Source organism: Narcine bancroftii, chromosome 5, assembly GCF_036971445.1.
Source record: "Narcine bancroftii isolate sNarBan1 chromosome 5, sNarBan1.hap1, whole genome shotgun sequence".
Lineage (NCBI taxonomy): Eukaryota > Metazoa > Chordata > Chondrichthyes > Torpediniformes > Narcinidae > Narcine > Narcine bancroftii.
In genome coordinates this window covers 194,617,430-194,624,999 of record NC_091473.1, presented here as the reverse complement: position 1 = coordinate 194,624,999, position 7,570 = coordinate 194,617,430, and the positions used below count along the sequence as shown (strand labels likewise).

General features: G+C 41.5%; 1 protein-coding gene across 11 annotated transcripts in view; it reads right to left on the bottom strand.

Moving 5' to 3' along the window:
• ash1l (ash1 (absent, small, or homeotic)-like (Drosophila)) overlaps window positions 1-7,570 on the bottom strand; it is a 371,451-nt gene that overhangs the window by 212,445 nt on the left and 151,436 nt on the right. The gene's annotated exons all lie outside the window — the stretch shown is intronic.

The window sequence follows — 7,570 nt, the reverse complement described above, 5'->3', positions numbered from 1 at the left end:
CAAGGAACTGGAAAATTCACTTATCTGGCAGCTACCAATCCCCAAAGGTGCCGGATACCAGGAGGTTTTTACTGTATCTATGAATTAGATCGCGGTCATGTTCATTCAAACTATTGTGGAGAAACAAACTGTTGCTAAATGAAAGGAATACACCATCTTACTTTCTATTGAAGATTAATGCAAAGTGCCATTACACAGGCAGCCTGATCCACACTGTAAAACAGTGGGGAAATTGAAAATAGTTCAGACCACTCACACGGAGAAGCACAATGACCCATCCCTGTAGTCTTTTTAGAAAAGATTCTGCAATCCTACTGATTTAGAACCTTGATCCTGCAAGGAGTCTGATGAACGATGGTTCTGCCGCAAACGTAAATTCCATCCTTGCACAGCAAGTTAGCCTCTGAATTTTGACCATGTCATGCTCCAAGCTCTCACCCAAGACAGAAGCATTACAATGTTCATTATTAGATCACACTCAATATGTGCTGGAATCCCAGAATGAACAGTCAGAAACAGAGAGGTTTCAATCACAAAGGATTTCTTGAAACCTTCTGCACAAATGATTTCTGGGCTACTTATATTCAAAAATTTCAGTTTAAAGATTAACAGGTAGTAGTCATTGGTGAAACCACGAACACCACACCAGGGTATGTGCACAGCCTGTTCCTGTTCACGTGAATGACTCACAAATGCATTACCAGATCCAGCACCAAGAGAGTCATCAAGTTTGCAGATGACATGACAGTAGTTGGCCTCATCAACAACAGTGATATGTGCACTAGAGAATTTAAATTGTTAAAAAAATATTTAGACATTCAGCACGGTAACAGGTCATTTTGGTTCACGAGCCCTTGCTGCCCAATTACACCCAATTATCTTACAACCCCTGGTATGTTTTGAACGGTGGGAGGAAACTGGAGCCCCTGTGAAAACCTACTCTTCTTTCTTCTTTGGCTTGGCTTCGCGGACAAAGATTTATGGAGGGTAAAAGTCCACGTCAGCTGCAGGCTCGTTGGTGGCTGACAAGTCCGATGCGGGACAGGCAGACACGGTTGCAGCGGTTGCAGGGGAAAATTGGTTGGTTGGGGTTGGGTGTTGGGTTTTTCCTCCTTTGTCTTTTGTCAGTGAGGTGGGCTCTGCGGTCTTCTTCAAAGGAGGTTGCTGCCCGCCGAACTGTGAGGCGCCAAGATGCACGGTTTGAGGCGATATCAGCCCACTGGCGGTGGTCAATGTGGCAGGCTCCAAGAGATTTCTTTAGGCAGTCCTTGTACCTCTTCTTTGGTGCACCTCTGACAGAATGGCCTACTATGACACGGGATAATGGACAAACTCCTTATAGTTTCAAACCCTGTCATGATCGCTGGTGCTGAAACAGCGTTGATTCAACTGCTACGCTAACCGTGTTGCCTAAGGTGTAAAATCTTGTGAAATGCTGTGAGACAAAGGAGATGACTGTGGACTTCAGGAGGACTAGGGATGACCATGCTCCACTACACCTTAATAACTTGGAAATGGAGAGAGCAGAGAGCACCAAGTTCCTTGGAGTTCACTTTAAAAGTGACCTACCGTGGACACACATCTCCTCACTTGTCAAGAAGGTGCAACAGCAGTAGCACTTCCTGAGAAGACTGAGATGGGCAAGGCTACCAGGCACAATCCTGTCAACTTTTTAAAGGAGTTCTCACAAGGGTATCCTGGCTGGCTGCATCACAGTACGGTACATTTGCTACAGAGTATCAGATCATAGTTCACTCCACAGGACAAGAGTGGCAGAGAGGATCACCGTGGACTCCCCTTCTCCCCATTGATGTGATTTACCAGGATCACTGTCTAAAGAGGGCTTGCAAAATCAGTGAGGACCTCTGGCACGCTGCATGTAGCATCTTCCAGCTATTTCCATCAGGAAAGAGATACAGGAGTATCAGAGCCAGGACCACCAGGCTGAGAAACAGCTTCTTCCCTCAAGCAATGAAAAGCTGAACGAGTGACAACTGCTCACTCAAACCCTCCGTGACTCTACTATTATTTTAATAATAATATTTATTAGGAACCTAGGAAGTAGGAACAGGAATAGGCCAAAAATGGCCCATCGAGCCTGCTCCGCCATTCAATACGATCATGGCTGATCTAATTTATGACCTAACTCCACCTACCTGCATTCTCCCCATATCCCCTAATTCCTCTATCATGTAAAAATTTTACTAACCGAATTTTAAATATGTTTAATGAGGCAGCCTCAACCACTTCCCTGGTTAGAGAATTCCAAACATTCACTACTCTCTGGGAAAAACTATTTTTCCTCATCTCTGTCCTAAATCTACTCCCCCAAATCTTGAGACTGTGTCCTCTCGTTTTAGTTTCTCCGGCCAGCTCAAAAAAACTTCCTACTTCTATCCTATCCATACCCTTCATAATTCTATATGTTTCAATAAGATCTCCTCTCATTCTTCTGAACTCGAGCGAATACAATCCTAGACGATTTAATCTTTCATCATAAGTCAACCCCTTCATCCCAGGGATCAACCTAGTAAACCTCCTCTGGACCGTCTCCAAAGTCAGTATATCCTTCCTCAAATATGGAGACCAGAACTGGACACAGTACTCCAGGTGCGGTCTCACCAGTACCTTATACAGTTGCAACATTACCTCCCTACTCCTGAATTCAATTCCTCTAGCGATGAAGGCCAACATTCCATTTGCCTTCTTAATAACCTGCTGCACCTGCAACCTACCTTTTTGCGATTCATCCACAAGCACTCCCAAGTCCCTCTGCACAACAGCATGCTGCAGTTTTTCACCCTTTAAATAATATTCAGCTCTTTTATTTTTCTTGCCAAAGTGGATAACCTCACACTTACTAACACTGTACTCCATCTGCCAGACCTTTGCCCACTCATCCAGCTTAACTATATCCCTCTGCAGACTCTCCACATCCTCATTTCAGTTTGCTCTTCCACTCAATTTGGTGTCATCCGCAAACTTGGCTGCACCACATTTTGTCCCCTCCTCCAAGTCATCAATGTAAATGCTGAACAGTTGTGGGCCTAGCATCGACCCCTGCGGCACCCCACTTACCACTCTCTGCCAACCTGAAAAACTCCCACTTATCCCGACTCTCTGCCTCCTGTCAGACAACCAATTTTCGATCCATGCCAGTATACTTTCCCGGACTCCACTTTCCTGTAACTTACTGATAAGTCTCTTGTGTGGCACCTTATCAAACGCTTTCTGGAAATCCAAAAATCCAAATATACAACATCAACTCGTTCCCCTCTATCCACCGAACCCATTATATCCTCAAAGAATCCTAACAAGTTTGTCAAACAAGATCTTCCCTTTCTAAAACCATGCTGCGTCTGCCTGATTGAACCCTTATGTTCCAAAAGCTTCACTATTTCATCTTTAATGACAGCTTCAACCATTTTTCCAACTATTTATTTTAATATTTGTATATATGAAATGTGTATGTGTATCATTTGTCTTTATGTGTGTTTTCAGTGTGTTACACTGGGAATTGAAGAATGCTGTTTCATCAGGTTGTGCTTGTACAATCCAAAGATAAATAAACTTGAACTTGAAAAATGTCAGGTGAAAAACGATATTTAATGGGATTTGAACTTAATAATGTGGCAGATTTTTATATCCATGAAGTGTTTGATTTGTAAAAGGAATATAATTTAAAAAGAGTAAATAGTTTCTCAAAAGGTAGTAGACCAAAGAGATTGGATGCGTGTTGGTGTAAACCTCAACTCAGGACTGTGTTTGCAAACAGGGAAATGTCTCTGAGCCTCATAACAGCTAATTCTCAAACTGCCAGATGTGACTGGGGCAAAACATTATTCGTTTGCACTAATGTGTACTTAAATATTCACCAGAGACTGGACGCATCCATGGTCTCATGCACTGCCAGACTGAGACCACCCACAAATTGGAGGTACAACACCTCATCATCTGTCTGGGCACTCTGCAACTGGATCACATTAATATCCACTTCTCCAGTTTTTGTTAGCTCCCCTCCCCACATTTTTCCATAAGACATGAGCAGAAATAGACTATTTAACCCATCGAGTCTGCCCCGCCATTAAATCATGAGCTGATCAGCCCCACTCAGCCCCACTGCCTGGCCTGCTCCCCATAACCTTTGATGCCCTGGCTAAATAAGAACCTATCAATCTCTACCTTAAATACACCCAGTGACCTGGCCTCCACAACTACCTGTGGCAACAAATTCCATAGTTTAACACCCTCTGGCTTTCCCTATGTCTCCTTTCCTGTAGCTCTAGGCCAGTGGTTTTCAACCTTTTTCTTTCCACTCACATCCCACTTTAAGTATTCCCTTTGCCATCATTGCTCTGTGATTAGTAAGGGATTGCTTAATGTGGGTGGAAAGAAAAAGGTTGAAAACCACTGTTTTAATTGTACCTCATTGACTCGTTATGTGCACCGTTTCAGAACTCCAAAGGAAATGGGCCAATGACAATTTTTCTCAAGCCAAGTATTTCAGTAACAATTGGGTCCAGAGCAGTGATTTTCAACCTTCCCTTCCCATTCACAACCCACCTTAAGCAATCCCTTACTTATCACAGAACATATGGCATAGGGATTACTTAAAGTGGTATGTGAGTGGAAAGGAAAAGGTTGCTCTAGGCCCTTTCAAGCAAGGAAAATGCCTGACTGTAAAGGCGGAGGTTCTCCGCCCTAACGTCTAGAGATTTCCCTTTCTGAATGCGCAGTGGCTGGCTTTGAGGCACCAAATGCAACCCTTCTCGGGGAAGGATACTCAGCAGAGCGCAATGCTCTACCACCCCACACTAATGTACAGCCACTGCAAGCGGCTGGTTAGGGGTGAGCTAATGACGCCGTCAGCCCACGACACATCTCCCCTCTCCCTCCATGACACCCTAGAGGGGGGAGGGGGGTGGGAGCCGTCAGAGCAGCGGGAGCAGGTGGGAGTGGCTGGTGTGGGCTGTGACAGTCTCACCAAGCCGCTTTGGCCTTCGAGGTAGCGCTCTACGGCTCAAAGTATGGCAGAACAATGGTGATCTTCCCTACCCATAATCCCCCATGCAGCTGGAACCATTCTGGGAAACACAGAGCGGTTCCAGTTGCATGGGAGATTATGGGTGTAGGGAAGACGGCCATTGCTCTGCCGCTATTTATGATGGGTGGCGCTATGGCACTAGTTGCTCTGCCTCCATCGGGTCCGGAGGCCACTACGAGGTGCCGCTCGTCATGAATGCGACACTGGAGCAGCCTTTTAGGGCTGCTCTAGGAAAAGTCAATTTTATGTTTTCCCTCCGAACTTGTAGCCGGCTTCCAGGCAGAGGCCTGGCATGAAATGGCCTTCTGTCTCTCTTTCTCTTTCCCTCTGTCTCCTTTAGCTCAGCTCTGTATTCACAGAGCCATACCCCTACTCCCGCATCAATTCTAATCTTTCCATTAGCAGAACAGGTACCGAAAATGGTAAATTTAGACCAAACTGGATTTATCAAAAAAAGACGCACAACAGACAATATTTGTAAATTTATTAACTTAATTCATGCAGTAGAAGGAAATAAAGCACCGGCAGTAGCAGTTGCTTTAGACGCAGAGAAGGCCTTCGACAGAGTAGAATGGAATTACTTGTTCAAAGTATTGCAAAAATTCAGTTTACCGGAGAAGTATATTAATTGGATTAAAGCATTATATAAGGGACCGTTAGCGAAAGTGACAGTAAATGGACATGTATCAAAGCAATTTAACTTAAGCAGGTCAACGCGGCAGGGATGCCCACTATCACCATTATTGTTTGCGCTAGCTATAGAACCACTAGCAGAATCGATAAGAAGAGATAATAATATAAAAGGAATAAAAATAAAAGACAGGGAATATAAAATCAGTCTGTTTGCGGATGATGTGATAGTGTACTTAACAGAACCAGAACTATCAATAAAAGAACTATATAAGAAATTGAAGGAATATGGAGAAGTGTCGGGATACAAGATAAACGTAAATAAAAGTGAAGCAATGCCTATGAATAACGCGGATTTCTCAAAATTTAAGGAGGAATCCCCATTCAGATGGCAAACGCAGGCAATAAGATACCTAGGTGTGCAAATAAACAAAAATCTAGGCCAATTATATAAACTCAATTACAATCCACTAATGAAAAAACTACAGGACGATTTAGAGCATTGGAAAGAGCTACCACTAACACTGATAGGAAGGATAAACTGTATTAAAATGAACATTTTTCCAAGGATACTATACTTATTTCAGGCATTGCCAATACAACTGACAGAAAAATTCTTCAAAGAGTTAAAGAAAATAATAAGGAGATTTTTATGGAGAGGGGGGAAACCGAGGATAGCACTAGACAAATTAACAGAATGGTATAAACAAGGAGGCTTACAATTGCCAAACTTCAAAAATTATTATAGAGCCGCACAATTAAGGTACCTATCAGATTTTTATCAAACAAGGGAAAAACCAGACTGGACGAGACTAGAATTAGATAAAATAGGGGAAAAGATACCTGAACACATATTATATAAATGGGACGAAAAATTGGTACAACATAGAACTTCTCCAGTATTACACCATCTCCTCAATATATGGAAGAAGATACATGTAGAAAGAAATAAAATAAATTACCAAATACCAAAACTAATATTGACGCAAAATAAGCTACTCCCTTTTACAATAGACAACCTTGCCTTTAGAAAATGGGAAAAAAAAGGGATTAAAAGAATAGAAAATTGTTTTTCAGGAAGTAGATTCTTATCCTTTGAACAAATGAGAGATAAGTACAATATAACGGGAGATACAGCGCTGGCATATTACCAACTGAGATCCTACTTGAAAGATAAATTAGGAAGCAACTTGAGTTTACCAGAGGGAAGTAACCTTGAATATGTGATTACAGATACAATGTTAATCAAAAGATTTATAAAAAATATGTATATTAAACTGCAAGAAAAGGAAAATGAGGAAACAAATGGTAAAACTAAACAAAAATGGGAACAAGATTTAAATATAAAGATAAAAAAGGAAACATGGGAGAAGTTATGCTCTGGAACGATGAGAAATACAATAAATACGAGGCTGCGTATGATACAATATAATTGGTTACACAGACTATACATCACACCGCAAAAGTTAAATAAATGGGACCCAACAGTATCTGATAGATGTTTTCGATGTAAAAAAGAAAGGGGAACAACAATTCATGCAATCTGGACATGTGAGAGAGTAGAAAAATTTTGGGATGATCTCAATCAGATATTAAATAAAATAACAGAAAACAATATACCAAAGAATCCAGAGATCTTTCTCCTAAGTAACATAAAAAATAAAGAATTTGGAATTGACTTGGAGGATGCACAAAAAAGATTTGTTAAGATAGCCCTAGCTGTAGCAAAAAAATGTATTATGTCAACCTGGAAATTGGAAGATAATTTGAAAATACAACAATGGTATATAGAAATGAATAAATGTATTCCATTAGAAAAAATAACATATAGTTTAAGAAATAATATCGAAATATTCGAACAAGTATGGGAGCCTTACATTAAATACAATAGCGAAA